At 38.0% G+C, this 26,566-nt stretch overlaps 1 non-coding gene across 1 annotated transcript; it reads left to right on the top strand.

The window, feature by feature from the left end:
- Positions 1-18,727: 18,727 nt before the first annotated feature.
- Positions 18,728-18,834, top strand: LOC141715454 (small nucleolar RNA R71). Its single transcript, XR_012572217.1, has one exon. It is a non-coding gene; the product is annotated as a small nucleolar RNA R71 (small nucleolar RNA).
- The last annotated feature ends 7,732 nt before the right edge of the window (positions 18,835-26,566 follow it).

The raw sequence follows: 26,566 nt of genomic DNA, 5'->3' as shown, positions 1-26,566 counted from the left end.
CCACAACCTTCTTGTAGGATAAATGATTAAAATTTAGAGAGACTCTCATAGCTTCCGGAAATTGATCAAGTTCCTTGTCAAGGCAAGGTCCCTCAGCTGCCATCTTGAGTCTATCCAATCCCACATTTTCTTCATTTTCTCTAGAGACTTGTGTTCGCACTAAAACACACGCGAAAATACACGCAAGCACACGTGATCACAAGTAGTATAAGATATAAGTCAAGTTCGTTCCCACAGGGACTGATTTAGGTTAATTTCATATTATGCACTTATGCAACAACTGTATGATTATCAGTTCAATGCTAAGACAAGTAACAAATTGAGTTTTAATTTAACTAAGAGATTATACTAAATAGCATTAACTTAGAGAATTATGATTGAATTACTTATATGGGAATAAACATGGGATTCTAACTTCATTAAATACTTCATTCAAAGTTAATGTCTTTAACTTTAGCATGTGATGGTGATGACAACTAATCTGATAACACAAAATTAGTATACGCTAACTTTCATTATACGTATACCCTACTATCAAATATCCACAATTAAGATAGAAGTTGAATAGACACCAATTATACTTAGTCGACCGCAAAACGACTATGCATGTCGTGCATCGCATCCATGCGTCTGGCCAATCTCCGAAACTGGCGCATCGCCAAGCTCAGAACCTTCCCCTTCCTCCTGTAGAGCACGCGAAGAACTAGCCTCTCCACGAGCGGCTTTCCAAGCTGCATGCCTAGCCGGAAAAGAACCACCAGCATAAGTCTGATCAGCTGGCTGGCCGCCGGGCAAATGATTATAAGTGTAATCCAGACCCTTCTCATCAGCTTTTTCACCATACCATTCTTGCATCACTGCGATCGTGGAGCTATTAATAGGAGCGCTCGACATCTGCAACTGCTCCAACTCGGTCCAACGAACACCAACCGAAACACAAAGCTTCGTCACAATAGAGACATGAGGAATCACCCCCGATGTCCTGCTTTTCAGAAACCGCAGCATATTCTGATATATCACAAGGTCGAGATCCACATACTCCTCATTCAAGATCCCCTAAAGTAAAATAGCACGATCAACAGTAACATCATGTTGATGCGAAGAAGGCATAATATTCGCACACACAAAAGTATTCCATGCTCGAGCATACCTGTTCATGCATGCCGCCGAAAAAGTGAGCGGCTCATTCGTGCCCCTCTTGCACTTCCACTGTGTTCCCGGAACACACAACTCATCGACAATATGATCAAGATCAAAATCCTCCCTCGACATGTTCACCCATTCCTCTTCCGTCGGCTTTCTCGCAGGTTGATTGATAACCCTACGAATAGTCGCCGGTGTGTAATCCACCGTCAAACCACGTACCACAGTAAACCCATTCTTATCTGCCCTTGCATTCGCGTAAAACTCCCGAACAATGCTCATCGAGACTGCGGCGGGAACCTCGCAGAAAGTCTACCAACCCAACTCCGTAATCATCTCCAAAAAGCTTTTCCATCTCTTGCAGTGGGTAAGAAACCCCTCTCCTTCTTAATTAATTTGGACATCAATCGATTAAACTCAGTTTGTGCCTCCGTAGAAAAAAATCTAGCCACCGCGCCACCAGCACTCGAATCCTCGGTAGACGAGGGACTAGAGCTGCTACTCACCACGACTCTCGATCTTTTGGGTGCCATTAGAATAATAGAGATTTTGTGTGTAAGTAGTGAATAGGAAAAACTAGAGTTTTGGAATTGAAAGATATGTGAGAGATGTATATGGGATCTATGTATATATGGAAAAGATACGGGTTTGGGTTAGGAGTGTTTAGGAAGAGGAATTAGGGTTGGATTAGGGTAGAAAAAGGGTTAAATTCAAATTGGACTTGGGGTTTTGGGTTTGTTTTATTTTTTATCCTGATTTTTTTCCTCTTTTTTCTCCAGATCTTCCTGCGCGGCCACCCCGCTCTCCTACGCGGGCGCGCCGTGTTTCTGTAACTTTCGCGCGGTCGCCCCGCTTCTGGCGCGGGCGCGCCGTGCTCCTGGAAAATATATTTTTTTCTGCTTTTTGCTTCTTTATTTACTTTTTGACGCTACTATACAACAAACATGGGTTGCCTCCCACGAAGCGCTTGGTTTACATCTCTAGCTTGATGTGAAAACTCAAATCCAGGTGTTGAAAGAACGACGCTCACCACCTCGCGGTTCGCCGTATCTCCATAGTAATGCTTCAATCTCTGCTCATTTACCTTGAATGCTTGATCCATATGAGTATCAAAAATCTCCACTGCTCCATGTGAAAACACAGTTTTTACCGTGAATGGCCCTGACCACCTCGACTTAAGCTTTCCCTGGAAAAAGTCGGAGATGAGAGTTGTACAATAGAACCTTCTGACTGGGCACAAAAGACTTGCGTACTAATCTCCTATCATGCCATCTCTTGACTTTATCCTTGTACACTTTGTTATTCTCATAAGCCTGTAGTCAAAATTCCTCATGTTCAATTAGTTGAAGCATTTTTTTCTCTCCAGCAGCTTCCATGTCAAGATTTAGCTTCTTCAAAGCCTAACATGCTTTATGCTCTAACTTCGCAGCAAATGACACGCCTTCCCATACACGAACAGGAAAGGAGACATAACAAGAGGAGTCTTGAATGCTATTCTATATGCCTAGACAACTTATCTAGCTTCAAAGACCAATCTTTTCTTGATGGACTCACCACCTTCTCCAAGATACGTTTAATCTCCGATTAGACACTTCAGCTTGCCCATTAGTTTGAGGATGGTAAGCTTGTGGCAATATGATGATTCACGTGATACTTTTCCATTTTGCAGTAAACTTACGATTATAAAAATGTGATCCCTCATCACTGATTATGACTCCTTGGAGTGCCAAAATGCGTGAATATCTGCTTATAAAGGAAGTTATTCACCACCTTAGCATCATTGGTTGGTAACACTTTAACCTCGACCCATTTAGACACATAATCAACCGCCAACAGAATATACTGATTATTGCAGGACGAGACAAATGGCCCCATGAAGTCGATTCCCCAAACATCACAAATCTCTACTTCGAGCATCACATTAAGAGGCATCTCGTCTCTCTTGGATATATTATCAACTCGTTGGCAGCGATCACATCTTGAAACGAACTGATGAGCATCCTTAAACAAAGTAGGCCATAAGAATCTTGCTTAAAGGATATGAGAAGCTGTCTTATCTCCACCATAATGTCCACCATACACAGTAGAATGACAGTCTCAGTAAGATTCCCTCAGTCTCACTATACGGAATGTATCGTCTGATAATCTGGTTAGCTCCCTGTCTAAACAAGAATGGCTCATCCCATCAATACCACTTCACCTCATTTAGAAACTTCTACCTTGGAGCATAGGAGAGTTCTGGGGGAATAATATTACTCACCAGATAGTTCACAATATCTGCAAACTATGGTTCTTCTTCTTGTGTATATGTTGTGTACTTGATGATTTCATGAACAAAACACTTGGTAGATTTTACTTAGTGAAATTATGTAGCACTCGACGGATAAGATTTATAGTCCCGACGGATGACTCATTATAGTCCCGACGGATGATGACTTATTATCCATCGAGTAAGTAGCTTATGTAACAATAAGTCTGTAGCACATTTCTGCATACACCATTGTATAGATTCTGTAAGTAGTATTCAAGTCATGTTGACTTTAACTAGATATGCAAAATAGGTTGATTAATTGTACATAGATGATGTCTTGTAATTCTGCATAAATGAAATGAAGTCAAGTGCCAGATTGCTACCCGACGTATAAACTACAATGAAGTCGACAGATGATCAACTAGATAACCCGATGGATGATCAATAACTCGACGGATGATCATGAACCCGACGGATAAAAAAATTCAAATATATGTTGACAGTGACAACACAGTCACATGCGTCGAGTGGATGCAAATGGAATGTGGTAGCCTATTCAACTGGGTTTTCGAGAACAAAGAAGCATTGTCATTTTCATGCTATTATGAAGATATTCAAAGATGCTGGAATAGAGTAATGAAGTAGCATTATAATAGACTAGATAGTTTTCGTTTTATTATCCTGTCTCATTACTTTGTAATCTTGGTGATATATAAACCAAGAAGTAGAAACTAAGGAACTATCGAACTAAGCAACACAGCAGAGAAACATTTGTAAGCAGAATTCTTAGCATTTCTCTGTACTCTTATTTGTTCAATTGTTGTAAGCAGCTGTGAGCATTTTGCACACAGGGTTCTCTCGATATATAATATATATCTCTGGTAGAATCATTCAAATCCGCCAGAAAGTTTTTTAAATATTCTTGTTTTTAATTACGTGTGGTTTGATTCATTTAAGTAACTATTCCGCATTGTGCTAATCATTCACACTTATATATATATTCGAGTTAGAACATCTTTAGTTCAAGAAAAAGTTTCAAGAATTCCATTCAACCCCCCTTCTGTAATTCTTGTCATATTGTTAAGGGACTAACAATATATATTCGAGTTAGAACATCTTTATTTCAAGAAAAAGTTTCAAGAATTCCATTCAACCCCCCTTCTGTAATTCTTGTCATATTGTTAAGGGACTAACAATTGGTATCAGAGCGAGCTTCTTAACTTACAAAGAGTTTAAAGATTAAAACAATACAGAAAGATGAACAAGAAGGATGTTGGAGTCAAGATCCCTTTTTTGGATAAAGATAATTACCATCATTGGAAGGTAAAGATGCATCTTCATTTGCTTTCTCAAGATGAGGCCTATGTTGACTGCATAGAAAGAGGCCCTCATGTTCCAATGAGAGCTGCAACAAGGAAACGAGCCATCAGTCCCCTAAGCCAAGGCATGAATGGTCTGATCCTGACATTGAACAAGTCAGGAAGGATAAAAAGGCCATGAACATCCTGTTTAATGGAGTTGATGGAGACATGTTTGACAATATTATCAACTGCAAAACTACCAAGGATATTTGGGATACAATACAGATCATCTGTGATGGCATTGAGCAAGTTAGAGAAAACAAGATGCAGCTCTTGATTCAGCAATATGAGCATTTTCATAATGAAGAAAGTGAAGTCTCTCACTGACATTTTTACTAGGTTTCAAAAACTACTAAATGCTCTAAAGTTGCATGGAAGGATCTATCAGACAAAAGACTCCAATCTGAAATTCCTTAGATCTCTTCCAAAGGAATGGAAACCAATGACAGTCTCATTAAGAAACTCACAAGATTATAAGGAGTTTACTTTGGAGAGACTGTATGGCATCTTGAAAACTTATGAGCTTGAAATAGAGCAAGATGAAAGTATGGAGAGAGGAAAGAAGAAAGGAGGATCTATTGCACTAGTTGCTGAGTTGGAGAAAGAGAAGGAGATAAAGATGGAAGCTATTGAATCAAATTCAAGGGTCTGTGAGAACAAGGGCAAGGGGCTTGCAGTAGAAAGTGAAGATTCTTTGAGCCAAGATGACATGGAGGACATTGATGAACACCTAGCATTTCTTTCCAGGAGATTTGCCAAGCTAAAGTTCAAGAAGAACTTTGGAGCATCCAAGCCAAATAGAAACATGGTGGATAAATCAAAATTCAAATGTTTCAAATGTGGCTTGGCAGGGCATTTTGCCAGTGAGTGTAGGAAGTCAGATTCCAGTAAGAAAAAGTTTGAGCCTGTGGATTATAAGCAAAAATACTTTGAACTGCTCAAACAAAAGGAAAGGGCTTTCATAACACAAGAAAATGACTGGGCAACAGATGGTCTGGATGAAGATGAAGATGAAGATGTCAGCTATGTTAATCTAGCCCTAATGGCCAAGTCTGATGAAACAGAAACAAGATCTTCAAGTAATCAGGTAATTACTACAAACCTTGCACATTTATCTAAAGCTGAGTGTAATGATGACATAAATGACATGACTACAGAGTTATATCATTTGCGTGTTACACTTAAGTCTCTTACTAAAGAAAATGCTAAAATCAAATAAAACAATTTGTTTTTAAGTGAGAGAAATAATGTGCTTGAGTCTCAGTTCATTGATTTTGAGAAGTTAAGAATTGAGTGTAAGATTGCCAAGGAGGAATTAACTGAGTCCTTGAAGAAAGAAGAAATTTTGAAGAAGCAGCTCGAGCGTGAACAAGAGGTTATTAAAGCATGGAAAACATCCAGGGATGTCCATGCTCAAATCACCAAAGTTCAAGGAATTGAGTCTTTCTGTGATGCATCCTGGAAAAAGAACAAAGAGAAACTAGAACCAAATTTGGTAGATGGAGTTCTAACATATATAAACTCGACAGATGATGAGGATCATCCGTCGGATAACAAAAAACGTTATCCGTAGAATGATGAAAATCCTCATCCGTCGGCTGTGAGCAAGCCTATCAGTAAAGCCAAACTTGTTAAGCTGAATGAGAAGTATGGGTCTGTTTCCAAGAACTTTGTTTCAGGAGAATCAAGTCAAGTTAAGAAAGGGAAAAAGGCTAATGTTGGTCACATGACTGTCAAACAGTTAAGTGACAGACTTGAAAAGATTGAGGTAAAAACAGAGACTAAAAAGAAAAACAATAGAAATGGTAAAGTAGGGATTAACAAACACAATAACTACACACCTGATAAATATGCTCCTAGAAAAATTTGTGTCAAGTGTGGTAGTGTAAATCATTTGTCTGTTAATTGCAAATATGCCATGCCTACTTCCATGTCTGTGCCACCTCAATTTCCTAACATGAATGCCATGCCTCCCATGCCTATGAATGTTGTGTCTACACAGAATATGAATGCTCAGTTTGCTGCCATTTGTACCTAATCCTTATTATGCTGTATTTAGCATACCACAAATGCCATTTAGCATGCCTTACTGGAATAACATGTTTACTAACAGCATGTCATTCCCTCTTGATTACAATATGCATGATAATTCTGTTGCAATGAATGGTTTCAAAGGCCCAACTCAAATGACCAAGGATGAATCTGATATCCCTAAGTCAAATGAGATAAAGCCTAAGAAACAGAAAAAGAAAGCTAACAAGGCAGGACCCAAGGAAACTTGGGTACCAAAATCAACTTGATTTGATTTTGATGTGTGCAGGGAAACAGAAAGAATCTTTAGTACTTGGATAGTGGTTGTTCAAGACACATGACTGGTGATTCTACCCTACTCACAGAATTTAAGGAGAGAGTTGGCCCAAGTATTACTTTTGGAGATGACAGCAACGGTTATACTGTGGGATATGGCTTGATTTCAAAGGACAATGTCATCATTGAGGAGGTTGCCATGGTGGATGGTCTCAAACACAATTTGTTGAGTATCAGCCAGCTTTGTGATAAAGGTAACTCAGTAACCTTCAATTCAGAATCCTGTGTTATGACTAATAAAAGAAGCAATAAAGTGGTTCTCACTGGTGTGAGAAAATAAAATGTGTACCTAGCTGATTTCAACTCATCTAATGCAGAATCTGTTACTTTTCTTCTCAGTAAAGCAAGTCAAGATGAAAGTTGGCTATGGCACAAGAAGCTATCCCACTTAAACTTCAAGACAATAAATGAGCTAGTAAAGAAAGAACTGGTTAGAGGCATTCCTCTAGTGGAGTTTTCTAAGGATGGACTGTGTGATGCCTGCCAAAAAGGGAAGCAGATTAAAGCATCATTCAGGAAGAAACTTGATTCAATAATTGAAGAGCCTTTGCAACTGCTTCACATGGATTTGTTTGGACTAGTCAATGTGTTTTCCATCTCAAGGAAAAGATTTTGCCTAGTAATTGTAGATGATTTCTCAAAGTTCTCTTGGACATATTTCCTAAAGTCTAAAGATGAGGCTAGTGAAATCATCATCAATCACATAAGGAAAGTCAATAATCATCCTGATTTCAAGGTTAGAAGAATCAGGAGTGATAATAGAACTAAGTTCAAGAATTCTGTCATGAGAGCATTTTGTGAGGAAAATGGAATTATGCATGAGTTTTCAGCAGCAAGGACTCCACAACAGAATGGAGTAGTGGAAAGAAAGAACAAATCACTTATTGAAGCTACAAGGACAATGCTTGAAGAATCTAAACTGCCAACCTATTTCTGGGCTGAAGCTGTGAATACTGCATGCTACACTCAGAATATTTCTCTGGTTAATCAAGCAAGATGCATGACTCCCTATCAATTGTTCAAGGACAAGAAGCCAACTCTAAATTTTCTTCATGTCTTTGGCTGCAAATGCTATATTCTGAGAAATCAAACTGATCAAAATGGGAAGTTTAATGCTAAAGCAGATGAAGGAATTTTTGTTGGATATGTTGTTGGTAAAGTATATAGAGTCTACAATCTAAGAACCAACATTATTATGGAATCAATATATGTTGTGTTTGATGATAAAAAGATTGAAGGACTGAAAGATGGAGATTACCATGAGAGCCTCAAATTCGACAATGTGGAGATGGTTAGTGATGACAGTGATGATGAAAGTGATTAAGATACAGTGTCTAAGGATAATACAGATAAATCTACTACCAATGAAGCATAAAACTCAACATCTGTCGAGTTGCATAATGCTTCATCCGTTGGGAGGCAATCTCCGTTATCCGTCGGGAGACAACCAGCTTCATCCGTCGGTACTCAAAACTCACCATTCGTCAGGTTAACAAGAGAAGCTGGAAATCAAGATATATCACCTATAGAAAGTTCCCTTTTCTCAAATCAAAGATCCACAAACTCAGGGGGAGTTTCTAACAATCAAAACTCAGTCACACATCAAGACAACAATGATGCCTCTTCATCTAGAGCTAATCTACCTCAACAAAGAAAATAGACAAAAGATCACCCCTTTGAGCTTATTATTGGTGATGTTTCTTCTAGAGTTCAAACAAGGAGAGCAACTCAAGAAGAATGTCTATACAGTAGCTTTCTTTTCAAGGAAGAGCCAAAGAAGGTAGAAGAAGCTTTATTGGATCCTGATTGGATTTTAGCTATGCAGGAGGAGCTAAACCAATTGAAAGGAATAATGTATGGAAGCTGGTTCCCAAGCCTAAATGAAAGAATTCAATAGACACCAAATGGGTATTCAGAAACAAGATGGATGAAAATGGCATAGTAGTCAGGAACAAAGCTAGATTGGTTGCTATGGGCTATTGTCAATAAGAAGGAATAAATTTTGATGAAACATTTGCTCCTGTTGCAAGACTTGAAGCCATCAGAATCTTCTTAGCCTATGCAGCCCATGCCAATTTCAAGGTCTATCAAATGGATGTGAAAAGTGCCTTTCTGAATGGAGACTTGGAGGAGGAAGTCTATGTCAGTCAACCTCCTGGTTTTGAAGATCCAAATTTTCCAGAACATGTCTACTATCTTTTGAAAGCACTTTATAGACTGAAGCAAGCACCTAGAGCCTGGTATGACACTCTGTCAAAGTTCCTTTTGGAAAATCACTTCACAAGAGGTACTGTAGATAAAACTTTGTTTTTCAGAAATGTTAATGGCTCTAGTATACTTGTCCAAATTTATGTAGATGATATTATTTTTGGCTCTACAGATGAGAAACTTTGCAAAAAGTTTGCCAAATTGATGCAAAGTAAGTATGAAATGAGTATGATGGGAGAACTGACTTACTTTCTTGGTTACAAGTTAAGCAAGTTAGTGATGGAATATTCATTAGTCAAACTAAATACATTTTTGATCTTTTAAAGAAGTTTGATCTAATGGATTGCACATCTGCAAAAACTCCCATGGCCACTGCAACTAAGCTTGAATTAAACACTACAGAAAAGTCTGTGGATATTTCAAGTTATAGAGGCATGGTTGGCTCACTTCTGTACTTAACAGCTAGTAGGCCAGATATAATATTTGCTACATGTTTATGTGCTAGATTTCTGGCTGATCCTAGAGAATCTCACTTAATAGCTATTAAGAGAATTTTCAAATATCTCAAGGGAACACCAAAACTTGGCATTTGGTACCCTAGAGATTCTTGTTTTGATCTAACTGGTTATTCAGATACAGATTATGCAGGTTGTAGAATTGATAGAAAGAGTACAACAGGAACCTGTCAATTTCTAGGAAACAAGCTTGTGTCTTGGTTCAATAAAAAGCAGAATTCAGTTTCCACTTCTACAGCTGAAGCTGAATATATTGCTGCTGGTAGTTGCTGTGCACAGATATTATGAATGAAAAATCAATTGCTAGACTATGGTTTGCAAGTTGAGAGGATTCCTATTTTCTGTGATAACACAAGTGCAATAGCCATCACTGAGAATCAGCACATATATATCAAGTACCACTTCATAAGGGAACATGTAATGAATGGTACTGTGGAGCTACATTTTATTTCAAGTGAGAAGCATCTTGCAGATATTTTTACCAAGCCACTGGATGAATCCACCTTTTCAAGGTTGGTAAGTGAGTTAGGTATGCTTAATTACTCTTAAATCTATATGAATTAATTTGCAAGTTGAAATGCAGCCAGAAATTTAATTGATCTTTCAGTCTTGGATGAAATTTTGGCTAAGTCAAAATTTACATCTCGATGGATGATCTTTATCCATCGAGTTTGATCATCCGTTGAAATAGAATAGCTTAGTAAAAATCAATTACCATTCTGGATTATTTTATACCTGACGGATAATTGCTTTATTCTCATCCGTCGAATTGTATACATTTTAGCCGTTAAAAGTACTGAAGATTATCCATCAGATATACTTACAGTCTGTAAGTATATCATGACGAATAATTAACAAAATTTTGAAAGTTTATTTTATTTTTAAACGTCTATTTTGGGCAATTTTGATTGGGTCTTTAATTTTTAACTTTAATTTTTATTCCTTTTTAATCTGAAAATACATAAAAGCCTTACTTCAAGATTATTTTAACTTTTATCATTCTCTATTGCAACTAACTGCTATCTTCTTCCTCAAAGAAAAATCCTCTTTCTCACTGTAAATTTCCTCACTTTAACAATGACACCAGTAGTCAAAATCATGTCTCAGTCAGGATTCATCTATGAGAAGAACAACTTCGCTGCTCTTGTGAATAAAGAAATTCCTGCATCTGAAGATTTTCACAAAATGATGGACTTTGTGAAGGGATGCAAACTCAGTTATGCCATGCGAGAATCACCCACAATTTACTGTGAAGTTGTGCAGGAGATATGGACTACTACTATGTACCAATCCACTGACAAAACCATAACTTTTACTCTTAAAGGTAAGCAATTCTACATTAACAGTGATACAATTCAAGCATGCTTTAAGATTCCTGAGAACACTACTACTGAACCACACACAGATGTTAATTTAGTTACCATGCTTAATTCTATTGGCTATGCTCTTCCTACCACTAAATTAAGTGAGATTAGAAGGCTAGGTCTTAGAAAAGAGTGGAGTTATTTGTGTGATATAGTTACCAAGGTGTTTTCTGGTAAGATAAGTAATTTTCATTCTGTCAACACTGCCATGCTTAACATGCTTTATATGCTAGCTACTGATAAGTACTATAATTTCAGTGACATGATCATGTTTGAGTTAGGTTACAAGTTAGGGGAAATTAAAAAGAGAGCTAAAAATGTCTATTATGCTAGATTCTTTATGATTCTTGCTAACCATCTTATTGAGGATATTGTTATTGAGAACCCAACCAACAAACTGGATTGTTGGGTTCAAGAAAGGAGAGTGATTGCAGATCTTAACAGAGCAAGTCATCACAAAGAGGTGCCCCTGTTCTATTTTCCAATCATGGAGGGCCCTCAGGTAAGTGAGGTAAGCACCACTGTCTCTACTATTCCTACCTCCCAAATTTATTTGCCTTTGAGTGTGGCTATGGCATCTGTGTCAATGACCCAACAGATGTTTACCCAAGCCACCAAAACAAAAATTTCCAAATCCAAAACAAAGAAAACCCCCTCTGGTTTCCCTCAAAAGAAACCAGTTGCAAAATCTACCAAAACTAAAGAGGGGAGTGTGAAGGGTGGTAAGATAGGTGAGGGACAGGGTGAACATCAAAGAAACCCCAAGGATAAGGATAGAGAGGTGAGTGTACCCAAGCCTAGCCACACCATAGTTTCCCAACAAACTGTGGTGATTAATAAGGAAATAAGCACAACTCTAGTTTCATCCTCCCAAAAGGATGTTACTATTGAAACAAGCTCCCAACCAGGAGCACAGGCCAATAGGGTAAGGGAAAAAAGCTCACCCCCAACTTATGCCAGAAAGAAGAGATCCAAAACCATTGGGGAAGCACAGGGAACACACAGTGCAAACTACATCTAAAGACTTAGTCACTACACCACCTCAAATTCAGTTTCATGTGGCTCCAACAAATATGGAGTCACAGCCAAAATATTTAATCATAGAAGCACCACAAATACCAAACTCTCCCATAAATTCTCTGGATGTGGATGTGATCAACACATCAATCCATGATTCTCCTTCTTTAACTCTGTTGGAGAAGCCAAAATCTAGTGCAAGTGAGCATCATCTTTTAGATGATTTCTGGCTCACTTGCCAATTCTTTCAGGAACTGATGAGACATATGTGCCCAAATTATCATCAATCTGCACAGAGTCTACAATAGTTTCCACTCCAAACTCTATCATTTCTTCTATTCCGGTGGATATTATTCATCCGTCGGTTTGTGATTGTATCCAGACGGATGTGCTAAACAGTAGTCATCCGTCAGTTATCCTAACTACTACCCTGATGGATGTTCCTCATCCGTCGGTATTCACTACACACACTAAAATTTCAACAATTGTTATAAGTGTGGATGAGTTAGTAGTTGTACAATCACTCTTAGGACTGAGGGAAGGGAGGGAATTGAGTGAGAGGCTGAGTTGCTCTCAGGAAAAAAGAGAGGAAAAGAGAGAAATCATGCAGGCTATTTCTTCCAGCCTCACAAAAGAGAGTGAAAGGAGTTCCACCTTAGTAGGTGAAGGTGAGGGTGTGAGGGTGGTGAGCCAAGGAGAGCCCTTGATGCAAAAAAAGAGAGAGAATGAGAGAAAAGCAGGTACAGCTGAATGGGAAGAGCCCATTTTAAGCGAGTTAATGGATGTCAATGAGGCTGACAAGAAGGAGCTAATTCAGTAAGAATACCAAGTTATTTTAGACTTTGTTTCTTTTGAAGCTGAGGCATTAACTCACCCTATGTCAGCCTATCAAGTTCTAGCTGAAGAGGATAATGTGGCTGCAGAAAGGATGCTAAACTTGGTGCATACAACTGCTTCAATGCAAAGGGCAAAGGATGCCATCTCAGCCATGCCTCCCACGGCTGATGATGATATTGAGTAGGGCACAAGTGGCTCTGAAGACTTCTTTGGAGATGAAGATGATAATGAAGAAGAGCTAATGGATATAGGGAGAGAAGCAGACCCCAGCTCTAGATCAAACATTCCATCTTGGGCATTTTCTGAAGATTGTGATGAACACCATTTCAAGTCCACTCTCTTTCATATAATTCAACAGACACAGAATGCTCTTCAAGCCACCATTAATGCTAGCATCAAGAAGCTTCTACATGCACACCTCAACTCTCTACAACTACATCAAATACAATCTCTGGATGTCACTTCAATTAAAATAGAGATTGACCAAGTCAAGAAGGATGTCTATGAAAGATTGGATGCCAAATTTCCAAATACAACAGTGTTTGACATCAACAGACAGTTAAGGAAGAATTTTAATATTGCAACAAAAGTGGATTCCCTGGATACCCGACTGAAAGAAATAGAAGCCTCTCTCACAACTATTCATTTACATCAAGCACAGCAAACTCAGTTGCTTCAAAAGATGGTGGTTGCACAAACTTCTACCTCCACTCTACTTGATGATAACAAAAAGGGGGAGAAAGATTCAATTGTCCCAGTTAGTCAAGGAGAGCAAATCATTGAGGGGGAGCATGTGATAAATGCTCAAATCAGTCAAGTAATAGTTCCAGAAATTACTTTACCAAAGCCACCAGTATTAGACAACATTGATCTGATCCAAATAGCAGCTGCTAAGCTGGATTCAAAGTCAAATCTCAAAAAGCTTGATGTTGCAGCTGTTGACAAGGAATTGGATGACAAGTGGAGAAAAATAGATGAAGAAATTCAGAAGAAATTTGGTCAGATACAGAAACCAGACAAGATATTTCATCACTACTCATAAGTCAAGAAAATCTCTGTGAATGAAATGAGTCTAGGTAGCTTGGATAAGGGCCAACCTTCATGCATAAAGTCTCCAAAGGCCAATCTGGTGTTGAAGCCTAAGAAGAACTATCCAAAGTCATTAGACAAAAATCCTGTGGATCTTATGTTTGAGACTCCAAGGCCAGATAAAAAGAAGCTGTTGGCAAGGTCCATTGTATTCTTCAAAGATCCAACTGATTCAGTACGGAAAAGAAGAATTGCCAATATCTACAGGAATGGTAAAGAAATCTGTGTGGTGGATGGACACCCTCAGTTTGCAGAAGCCAAGAAGGAAGAAAAAGAAAGAATCAAGTAAGAAAAGAAGCAGGCTGCTTTTGATGCTAAAAAGCTCAAACAAAAGAAGAAGCAAGCTGCTATCTTGGCCAAACTTCAAGATATGAAAACTACAACTGAGATTTCTGAGAAACCACCTGTGATTACTGAAGCTCAAGATCAGAAAATGCTCAATGAACCTCAATAGAAAAGAAAATTCAGATACAACTTCATTCCAAAAGAAAATTGGACTTCGGTGATGAGGAAATGGAAGACTACATTCCCAGACAGTCTACAACTTCAACTCAAACATCCAAGCCCTCAGTGGTACATGAGGAATTCAAGGTGTATCCAACAAAGAAGTTTCATGGTGAGCCTATAATTCCCATGGATAAGCCAATAGACTGGGAAAGTTTGCCAATTCCTGAACTAAATTTACATATCTTCAACAAGCCAAAGAAAACAAAGTCAAGAGCAATCAAGAAGGACAAGCCTGTGAATCTCAGAACCAAAACCTTAGCCAAAACTCAACCAACTGTCAACAAGGGAGATCTACTATACAGCTGTGACATCAAGGAATTTTCACATATAAATCTCTACTTGGATGAATTGGAAAGGGGTAAGAGGAATTGATGCTTACATACATCTTCCTGAAAGACTGGTATTCAAGTACAAAGGTGGTAAAGAAATCACATGGCCTCTTCACAAGATTCTTCAAGAAAGCTGCTCTGTACTGATAAAAATCTTCTCATCCTTCAAGAAAAACTTTGGATTCAATGTAACTGCAAGGAAATTGGATCCTAAAGAAGATAGAAGATCTAAGGAGTAATAAAGCCAAGGATGAACTCCCAAAGACTCTATCAATTCCCTTCACATGAAATAGAGTGCATTTGAGGCCTTATTGGCTGATGGAATTCATGGATGACAAGTGTGTTAGAAGATTCTTCAGACTGGATGACCAATTGAGTATCTCTATCAATGAGACTCTATTGGAAATGCAAGAAAAACTGGATCTTTCAGATGCTGAAGAACTTGAATTCCATAGGCAGCTTCAAAATCAAATAGAGGAAAACAACAGGAAGCTTGGGAAGAAATGCAGACAATCAAGGAAATAGAAATCATCTGCTCAGACTAGAGGAGCACCTTGATAATGATTGTGAGAACTCTTTGTACACTTTACTTTGTTCAATTTTCAATAAATTCTAGCACTTATCAGTTTTATCTAATATATTTCAATCTGTACATTTAAGGTGTTTTGTTATCATCAAGTATCTTTAATTTATGGCTACAATTTCAGTAGACATAAATTGGGGGAGATTGTTAGGATATGTTGTGAACTTGATGACAAGTTAAACAAAACACCTTAGTAGATTTAACTTAGTGAATCTGTAGCTCTCGACGGATGTTTTAATATAACCCCGACGGATGAACTCTACAGTCCCGTCGGATGACAACTGAACATCCATCGAGAGTGTAGCTTATGTAAGAATAAGTATTGTAGCACATTTCTGCAAATAACATGTTCTAGTTGAGTAGATGTTGTAGGATACTGTAAGTCATAATGACTGCTAGATTGATGTACTGAATAGGTTGGCTAATTATAAATATAAGATGTCTTGTAATCCTGTACAAGTGAAATAGAGTCAAGTGGAAGAAAGACTCCCAACGGATAATCTACAAAGGCTCCCGACGGATAATAACAAACTTAGTCCCGACGGATGATCATATTCAAAATAGTTGTTGATAGTGACAACACAGTCGTATGCGTCGGGTGTTTGCAAAAGGAATTCGGCAGCCTGTTAAGCTGGATTTTGAGAATAAAGAAGCATTACCATTTCCATGCAAATGTGAAGATATTCAAAGATGCTGGATAGAGTAATGTAGCAGCATGATATTAGACTAGATTCATTTTATTTTATTGCCTTATCTTATTATCATGTAACTTGGTGATATATAAATCAAGAGTAGCAAGTAGAACTAAGTAAATAAGAAAGCTTAAATTTTCCCGAGAAATAGATAAGGTTGTATTTGCTAAGAATTTCTCTGTAAGTTTGTTTGTTCACTTGTAAAGTAGCTGTGTGCTATTCAAAGCATCACAGAGTTCTCAATTTGATATATATATATATATCTGGTGGATAAATTCAAATCCACCAGAAAGTTTTAAAGCTTTGTGTTTTATTACTTAGTGTTTTGATTTCTATTATTCTTCCATTCCATATTATTGCAAATCAAACACTGTTATATATATTAAGTTAGAACATTTTTAAAATCTCAAAAAGTAGCCAGAATTACATTCAACCCCCCTTCTGTAATTCTTGTTGTTTTGTTTGGGAATGACAAGGTCAGATGCAATAATAACAGGAAAAGTAGATGCATCGCCTAAAAATGCATACCTCATGTGATCAGGCATTGGTTTAAGCTCAAGTGTAGGAGATTCTTCAATAGATGTCTTGAGACGCTTTGGAAAATTTTTCAGCTCTTCCAATCCAAGAGACTCGAATGGTAAATCCAACTTCCTCTTCCACAGGATTGCATTCAAATATTGCATCTGCTCTTCCCCTTCTTCATCTTCACTATCAGAATCCCCCGTTAAAGCTCTTTCTAAGGCGTCAGTCCTTAGCAAGTGATCAAGCTCCGACGTCACTACGGAGTCAACCAACTCTACTTTAAAGCACTCTTCTTCATCAGTGGAGAATTTCATTGGATTGAGGACATTGAACGTGACATCCTGACCTTGAACTCTCATGGTTAGTTCACCCTTTTGCACATCGATAAGAGTTCGGCCCGTAGCTAAGAATGGTCTTCCCAAGATAATGGGAATCTTCCTATCCTCCTTAAAGTCTAGAATGATGAAATCAGCAGGGAAGATGAGTTTATCCACCTTAACCAATAAATCCTCCACTACTCCTCGCGGACAAGTGATGGAACGATCATCCAGTTGCAAAGACATGTTCACAGGTTTTGGATCAGGTAGTCCAAGTTTCTTAAATACGGACAAGGGCATCAGATTGATGCTAGCTCCCAAGTCACACAAACACTTGTTGAACGACTGATTTCCAATGGTGCAAGGTATCGTGAAGCTTCCTGGATCTTTAAGATTAGGAGGTTGTTTCTATTGCAGCACAACACTGCAATCTTTCGTTAGAGGAACGGTTTCCAACTCATCAAGTTTTAGCTTCCGAGATAGAATACCCTTCATGAACTTAGCATAGCTCGGCATCTGTTCTAGAGCTTCAGCAAAAGGTATGCTAATGTGTAACTTCTTGAAAACCTCCAAAAACTTGGCAAATTGCTTATCAAACTTCTGCTTCTGAAGTTTTTTAAGATATGGCGGAGGTGGGTAGACCTGTTTATCCCCTATATTATCCTCAGGAGGATTGCTTTTAACAAATTTCTTCTTCGGTTCCACCTCGACATCCTTCTACACAAATTTTTGCAGCTACAATCTCAATTTCTGGAATTGGCAAAGGTGCAGATGCACCTGCATTCTGAATAGAATTTTTAGAATATTCGTCTTGCTGAATTTGGGGGCTTGTGACCTTTCCAGACCATAACGGGATTGCCTTCAACTGCTCCTTGACTTTACTCTTGCCTGAATTAGTTTCGGTATCACTAGGAAGAGTTCCCGGTTGACGGTTCAACAAAGCATTGGCAATTTGCCCTATTTGATTCTCCAGAGTCTTGATAGAAATTGTTTGGCTTTTGCACATAAGCCTCAACTCCTCCAATTCAGATTTTTTATTAGTAGATTGACCTGCACTTCCATGCGGTTGCTGTTGAAGTTGGAGTTGTTGTCTTGGTGCATACTGTTATTGAAAACCAGGAGGGTTGAATTGCTTTGCTCCAGACTGTTGATAAAGTTGTTGTACCACATTCTGATTGTTGCATCAGCTGAAGTTAGGATGGTTGTGGTTGTTAGGATGATAAGTGGTAGGAACCTGTTGCTGCGACCTCTGAAAGTTGTTCACGAACTGAGCTGATTCACTAGATATAGCTCATTGCTCTGTCTCATACGCACCTGCACAAAGCTCACAAACACTTGTGATCTGATTAACTCCATAATTAGCCAAAGAATCCACTTTCATCATTAATGCCTTTAGTGGAGCAGCTATAGCCGTAGCTATATCCACCTCCAGAATTTCTGCTACCTTGCCTTGAGGTAGTCTCTGAGTTGGGTTCTGATATTCATTAGCATCCATCAATTCAATTAGCTCATAAGCTTCATCATAGCTCTTAGCCCATAAGGCTCCACCTGATGCTGCATCGAGAATGGGTCTAGACTATGCTCCTAAACCATTATAAAAGCAATTGATAATCATCCAATCAGGCATTCCATGATGAGGACACTTCCTAAGCATCTCCTTGTAGCGCTCCTAAGCTTCTCATAAAGATTCTCCCGATTGCTGCGCAAGTTGAGTAAGAGCGTTCCTGATTGCAGCTGTCTTCGCCATAGGGAAAAATTTAGTAAGAAACTTTCGAGAAATAACCTCCCAAGTAGTGATAGAACCTGGTGGTAGAGAATGCAACCAGCACTTAGCTTTATTCCTCAGAGAGAATGGGAAAAGTCTCAGCTTCACAACATCTTCAGAAATATTGTTGAACTTGAAAGTGTCACAGATCTCGATGAAATCCCTAATGTGCATGTTGGGATCTTCCGTTGGAGAACCCCCAAACTAGACTGAATTCTGCACCTATCTGAATCATGCTAGACTTGGTTTCAAAGGTATTAGCCGCAATGGCTGGTCTGATAATGCTAGACTGAATGTCATTTATCTTTGGTTAAGAATAATCCATCAAAGCTTTCGGATTCGCTGCTGGTTCTCCCATTACAATGATCGCTTCTTCTTCAACTTTCTCAACTTCTTCATAAACTTCTTCAACTACTTCAACTTCGTCTAGTGTTTCCTTACGAGATTGAGAACATGTTCGCATACACGCTCTCTAGAGTACCTGAAACACAAACAAAGTAAACAAGTAAGTAAAATATCTGAGTCAGTGAACTTTAAAGACCACTGATGTCAAGCACATAAACTAAATTTAACACCGATAATCCCCGGCAGTGGCGCCAAAAACTTGTTTGCACTAAAACATACGTGAAAATACACGCAAGCGCACGTGATCACAAGTAGTATAAGATATAAGTTAAGTTTGTTCCCACAGGGACTAGTTTAAGTTAATTTCATATTATACACTTATGCAACAATGTATGGTTATCGTTCAATGCTAAGACAAGTAACAAATTAAGTTTTGATTTAACTGAGAGATTATACTAAATAGCATTAACTAAGTGAATTAAGATTGAATTACTTATATGAGAATAAATATGGGATTTTAACTTCATTAAATACTTCATTTAAAGTCTATATCTTTAACCCTATCATGTGATGGTGATGACAACTAATCAGATAACACAAAATTAGTAACGCTAACTTTCGTTATACGTATACCCTACTATCAAGCATCCACAATTAAGATAGAAGTTGAATAGACACCAATTATGTTTAGTCCCTATATGTCTATAAAGATTGAAAACATAATGGTTGAAGAGCAAGTTATCTATCTTGATTACATAGGGCGAATAAGATGGTTAAAATTACCCACAAATTATGCATGTCAATTCATACATAAACCTATGCTAGCATGGCAAGTTCTAAACCTCTATATTCAGTGTCGCTTCAATAGAGATTAACAAACTAATCTTAGATGTTAGCTACGCTTCAAAGACGAATAAGCACAACCAAAATAGAAAATCATAAATCACCATACACAAAGATATTAAAATAATTAACTATTGAAATCCACAAATAAATCCGTTAGAACCCCATGACAACGATTAGTTCTTAATCGAACTCATTGTCACCATGGGTTCCAATGAAAACATGATATAAAATAATATAAGAGTACTAGGGTTTAAAGACAAATTGAAAATAAGCAACAAAGTATCAACTACATTGAAGAATACAAAAGTCTTATTTTCCGTAGCCATCTGTGCTCTCTAGGTCTTCGTATTGCTCTCCCTTGGCTCCTTGTTATTAAAAACAAATTATTGTTGGCTTATATAGGCTTCTGGACGACCTGGACCCTCAAAATCATCAAATTCAAGTAGAAACAGGATTCTGGTACAGGCATCCCGCGCGGACGCCCCGCTCTCTCGCACGGGAACGCGCGCTCTCTGTCAACCTGGTGCGGCCGCCCCGCTTCCCGCGCGGGCGCGCCGTGCCTCTTGATTTTTCTTCATTTTCTTGTTTCTGCTGTAGTTTGAGTTCCGTTCATCAGAATTTGATGAATCAACAGTCCACGCGAAGCTATCGAGATGCTATTCAACATGAGAATGGTCTTGACTTCAGAATATGACCTCCTTTCAGCATATTTCCTTGCAAAGCTCATTTATTCATCTAACTAATGCCTGAAATGAAATAACACAAAAACAGATCAAAAATACCAATAACTTGAGTTCAAAACACCAACTTAAGCTTTCAATGAAGAGTTCCAAGTAGATATAAAATCTACTTATCAACTTGGCTGGATTATAGCTTGGACTCCATCTCCCCCTTAGTCTTGGTGACATGCATAGTGGAATGTGGAGGGATTTGGGTTCTTACTTGTTGAGCTGTTTTCTGAAGATGGATGTTTAATGCACCCATAACAGCTCCCAAAGATACTGAGATCTGCATCTATAAGTATTTATGGGAGTCTATTGGAGACTTTATATCTTGTGTTGACTGGTGACAAGGGAGGTGAGCTGTGATACTTGAGTTGACAGAGAGGCATTAGAGGTTTGAGGTTCCGAGACTTGTGTTTGAAGATTCTGGATTGCAGATTTGTTGAAGTAGAAAGAGCAGGTCGTGAGTTGGTAGAGAGAGGAGCACCAAAAGTAGCTTGAACTGAATTTCTAATTTCCTCCATCATCAAGGCTAAAGGTTCATATCTGGCCTTGTGAAGCTGTTTCAACTTGACCTTGGTGTCATTATTACTTGATATTTATTGTTGAACAACTTCATGCAGATCTAGAAATGACTGTTTTAGATTTTTGATACTTGAATCCACACCAGTTAAGCTAAAGGTGGTTATCTTCTAAATAAACTTGTTAAATTTGTTCTTGATCTCAATTTGAGATGGCACCAGCTAATCAATTCTGTCACCCACAAGCTTCTTCACCTTTTCCTGATGACCATCCAGAGTTTACTCCAATGCTTTTCCAATGAAATGAAAGCCTTCAGCCGTGCTTTGTAAACTTCTATGATGGCATTATATACTTCTTGTGGTGTGAGGACCTTGGCATTGCTCCCCAAAATGGTGACATATTCTTCTCTAAATCTTTCCAAGGCCTTATCCAAACTCACACTGAAATCCTTTGAAAGCCATGCATCTACATTGCCATCCGGCTCAGCTTCATCTGCAATTTTAGCTTGTTGTTATTCAACATCCTCCTTGTATGAAAGCAAAATTGCCTGATAGGTCTTGATTAGACATATCAGTTATGAAGAGTTGTTGAGTAATGTTTGTCCAGGCCCGCAAGCTGATCAACTAGAAGATCATTTACTGAAGTAGGTTGATCTTGAACATCTTGCAGCCATTGAGAGATGAGGTTTGAATATTATAGTTAAGGTTGAAGGTTGGCTTGACATCTATTGAGGTTGATGGGATGGAAGTTGAAACTGAACCTATGACAGGTCTAACAGTTGAACTCACAATGTGAACTGTGGTTGTGATAGTGTGTTGTTCACTGGTAGAGTGAACCTTCATTAGAATTTGAGGGGATTTGACCAGGTTACTGCCATGTACCATGGCCCCAAACCCTTGTCCCTCTTGCAGGGGACTAGCACTTAAATGTGCTTGAATACTTGCCTCCCCAATAACTGGATCATTGGCAATTGTACTCCTAGCTTCAATTGACAAAGCAATGTCAGCTAGGATTATGAGGGGAGTTGTTCTTGCTTGAGAAACCTCCAATTAAATTGGATAGGATTTGAGTAGCTCCCCATCAAGAGTACTACCCTTAAAGCTTTCAGTCTGTGAAGACTATTGTGTACATGAAGGTGCAATTGGAACCTGCACTAGGTCTTCAGTAAAAACTGATAAAATCCCTGTATTTTTTATGGTGTCATCAAGGTATACCTCAACATGTAGCCTCTCACCATGTAAAGATTGTATCTGAGTGATGAGCACAGTTTCTTGAACTGTGTCACTTGATGTTGGCAAGGCTTGAGAAGTAGATTCAAGCCTTTCATTGTAAGATGAAGAAATTTGAGAAATGAGATGAGTGAGTTCAGGAATGATTTTTGGAAACTCCCCCTGAATGGATGAGGGAGTTTCAAGTGATGTGCTCTCGCTGTGTGTGCTAACCAAATGACTTCTTTCACCCTCTTGAGAGTGCTCAAGAAGGGGTGCAGAGTCTTGACTGGATGCATTGGGGAGGATGCTTATTTCACTAGTGATACCTTGTTGAGAAGGTGCCACTAAAGTCTGTTGTTGCCCCTTTGTTACAAGTGCATCTTTTTGATAAGATACATAGATGGACATTTGAGTGGTCAACTCAACCTTTATTTGTTTCTTTGGCTTTCCTGACAAGGGTGACTCAATATGTGTTTGATCCTCACCACTTTCAGTAACAACTACCATAGGCGTTTGCTTTCTCTTCCTTTTAATAACTCCATCTTTTTGATAGGATGAAGTAGTTGGCTTCCTAGCATCTAATGGTTGTAAAGGAAGGGTCTCAAATGTGGAAGGCCCTTATATGCTATCCTGTTTGTGTACTTCTACCAGGTGAGAGGCCATAGCTATGCTAGATATTGCACTAGATCTCATATCAGGCATAGGGTAAGGGTAAGTTCTAAATCTCTCCAACATGAAGTCAGGTGACATTTAGAACTACCTTTACCTGATTCTTTGTAGTTAGTGAACCAAATAGAACTTTGGACACCTGTTATAACGACTCGTATTTCTGTGTTATTAAGAGTGTAATTATTGAATAAATAAATAAATAAAATATGTTACGGTTCTGTCAGCAGTGTGTTGTGTTTAATATTAGCGGGGTGGTAATCTATGGTGTTCGAGGATTAATTGTATTATTAAATGCTGACTCGTATTGTTTTATTTTCACTTTTAAAAGTGATTTTATTGAAAATTTATTTTCATAGATATTTGAATTTCCTCTAAATTGTTTTTATGGTTTTATAATTTTGATAATTATTTTTGGGAATTTATAAAATTTAGAAATCAATATTTCATTGATTATTTATCCCTGAACGATTTTCTGATTGTATTTAAGGATAAATTCAATATTAAATTCCTGGATGTTTCAAAAATTATGAAACTCATATTTTTCTTTTATTTTTAATATTTTGAGAATTTTAAAATTATTTTGAAAAAATTTCGGATTAAATTCACCCGCACGTTTGCTCGTTAAATCATAAAATGAAGGTCTGATGTGAATTTTAAAAAATACTTTAAAATTTATGAAAATTATATTTTATTAGTTTTTAAATATTCTGAGAATTTTTAAAATTTATTTGGTAATTTTTGGGTTAAATCTACCTATAAATTTGTTCATTAAAAAAACAAATTGCGGGTCAAAACCAAGCCGTCTGGGGTGCACATACACGTGTAGTACTCCCGTTAATCCAATTTCTTCATGGAAGCCTATCAGAGATCCTAATGCTATGTGCTGCATTACAAACAAAATAAGAGAAAAAAAATTAGTTATACCCACAACCCCCCCCGGTTATGTTCCTTCCCCCGCGGCCTCATCTCCTCCCCTTGATCTCTCACGCATCTCTCTCGCTTCCCTCTCCTCTCTATCGTTTCCGTCTCTTCTCTCCTATCTCTCCCTATTCCCACCACCTTCTATTTTCTCCTCTTGCGCTTTAGTAAGGCCCCGCCGCCTGGTCTTTATTTTCGGGTCGCCGTTGTTTCTTTTCCGGCATGGTTACGTGTTTATGTGTATTTGTTGACTTTGAATTTCTGAAAACCCTTCTCGGGTCATGTTCAGTTGCTTGAATCTGCTTCGGCTTTTGATGAAATTGTTTGGTATTTGTGTTGTTAATATCGATTATCGGTGAAACCGGGATTGAAGACTCGATTGGGTACCTCCGGGTTTTGCTTCAGCCGGCAATGAGCTCCGGCGAGCCGTCGGTGGACTGTGATGTTCCGAAATTGAGTCCTAGAATTTATAAAATTACTATTTTGTTATTATATACGAGGTTTAGGAATTTTCGTTCATATTCTTAAGGTTTTGGTTCCGTTTTTTTTAAAAAAATTGATTATTAAATGGGGTAAATTATTTTGTATATGTATTCGAATTGTTATGGGTTATTAATAAAAAATTAGATTTAATTATGTCATTAAAATTGGATTTGAATTGTATGTAATGAAAATACGAAAGTGGATTGTTGCCTATCATTGTTTGGTTGCTGGCGTCGATTATGTTTCGACGGGAAGGTCAATAAACAGAGGATGCGCTGTCCGACTTTCAAGAAAATTAGTTTCAAAAATACGGGAACGTCATCTTGTAATTATCGGCTTAATATCAATTCGAATATATATAATTGACTATGTATAAATAGTTTACGGAAACTACTTTCATATCATGGTGAATTATTTTGTAGAATAATCCAATGAACCTGCTTTCCTGAAACGACAATTATATGTATTTTCTGAAAATAGATACCAAACCGAGTTTTGATTACGTGGACCTTAGCTGCTATGTGTATTATAGTAATACGTATACTTACGAGTCGGGAATTGTTATTGTTTGGGTAGAATTGATAGTGAGCATATGTCAAGTATAATTGGTCATCTAACAAAGGATATTTTGACTCTATAGGTTCTAGTCGGAAGACCCGAGAGTTGATGTCGGACTAAAGATAGCCTAGTGATCAATTGACAAGCTCAGCAAGGTACCAATCGAAGGATCCGAGTGTTGACGTCCGATCCAGGGTAGTCTAATAGTAAGGCAATAAAGCCCGAGCATCCAAGTCGGTCCTAAGGTCAATCAGTAGTAGCTGTAAAGCTCTGCAAGACAAGTACCCCTGACTATACATTTATGGTTCAGTTGATATGAATAAATTATTATTTTATTCTCGTACAAGGAACATAAACATTTTAAGTTACGTATCCTCTGTAGTTATAAATTATTTGTTTAAAATATGTTTTGGAGAAAAGTAACTTCGAAAAGGTACCTATCTCCGAATAAAAATGGCTTTGTGAACAAAATTTATGTGTGTTATTAAATGAACTATTTTAAACAGAGATATGTATAAGTGATTTGAAAACTGGATAAAAATGATCAGATATTGTATAGATAGAGGTCAGAGTGGCCTATTGTGGTTGCGTAAGAGGCTAACTCAGTTGCGCGAGCGGCTAACTCAGTTGCGCGCACTACTTAACCAATTAGTCCAGCAGGTCAAAGACCTAGCTAGTCTCTGAGTTCCAGAACAGGTTTATGGGATGGCAGATGGAGCCGTCTGGTGTTGATAGGCTGATCAGCTGTCTTCACATATCCACTACATATATAATTTGGTTTTGTGATTCCTGTAACTGAACAAGTGGTTTATATAGTTGAGTTATAAATGTGAATAAGCATGCTAAAATTAAACTCTGGTATTTATACACAGCACACGACTGATGTTAGTGTTTTACAGAGCATGCTAGTTTTGAATATCCAGTTTACACATGTTTTACTTAGTTCTGTAACAAGTTATGATTTATGTTCCTATAACTGTTTTATCATGAATTGTTTTACTTGTTATTCATATAGTGGTACAGCTTGAGCAATTGATTGCTCACCCTTGCAAATATTTCATATATGTATTGCAGATACCTAGGAGACTTTCCCGTTGTAGTTAGGGCAGAGTTCCGGTTCTTTTCGTACCAGGCTCCTCTGAGGTAGTCGTGTTGGACCATATGTGGTCTATTGAGTTGCTGTATTAAGTTAGTGTGTCAGATTTGTTGAATAAGTTGGTTTGTAATTATTGTGTAACCTAAGTCATACTTAAACCTGTAAAAGATCTTGGAAAGGGGGTTGTGTTTATGTTGTATTAATAATGGATTTAGTTGTATTTTTTAGTAGTTCGTTGTTGTTCGTGACGTCAACTTCTGACTCGGGGTTAAGGTCGTTACACATGTTTACAAATGTCTATTTGATTTCTATCTATACCATCAAGCATA

Source organism: Apium graveolens, chromosome 3 (genome assembly GCF_009905375.1).
Source record: "Apium graveolens cultivar Ventura chromosome 3, ASM990537v1, whole genome shotgun sequence".
Lineage (NCBI taxonomy): Eukaryota > Viridiplantae > Streptophyta > Magnoliopsida > Apiales > Apiaceae > Apium > Apium graveolens.
Note: the sequence above shows the minus strand (reverse complement) of the source record. Positions and strands in the feature narration are given on the sequence as shown.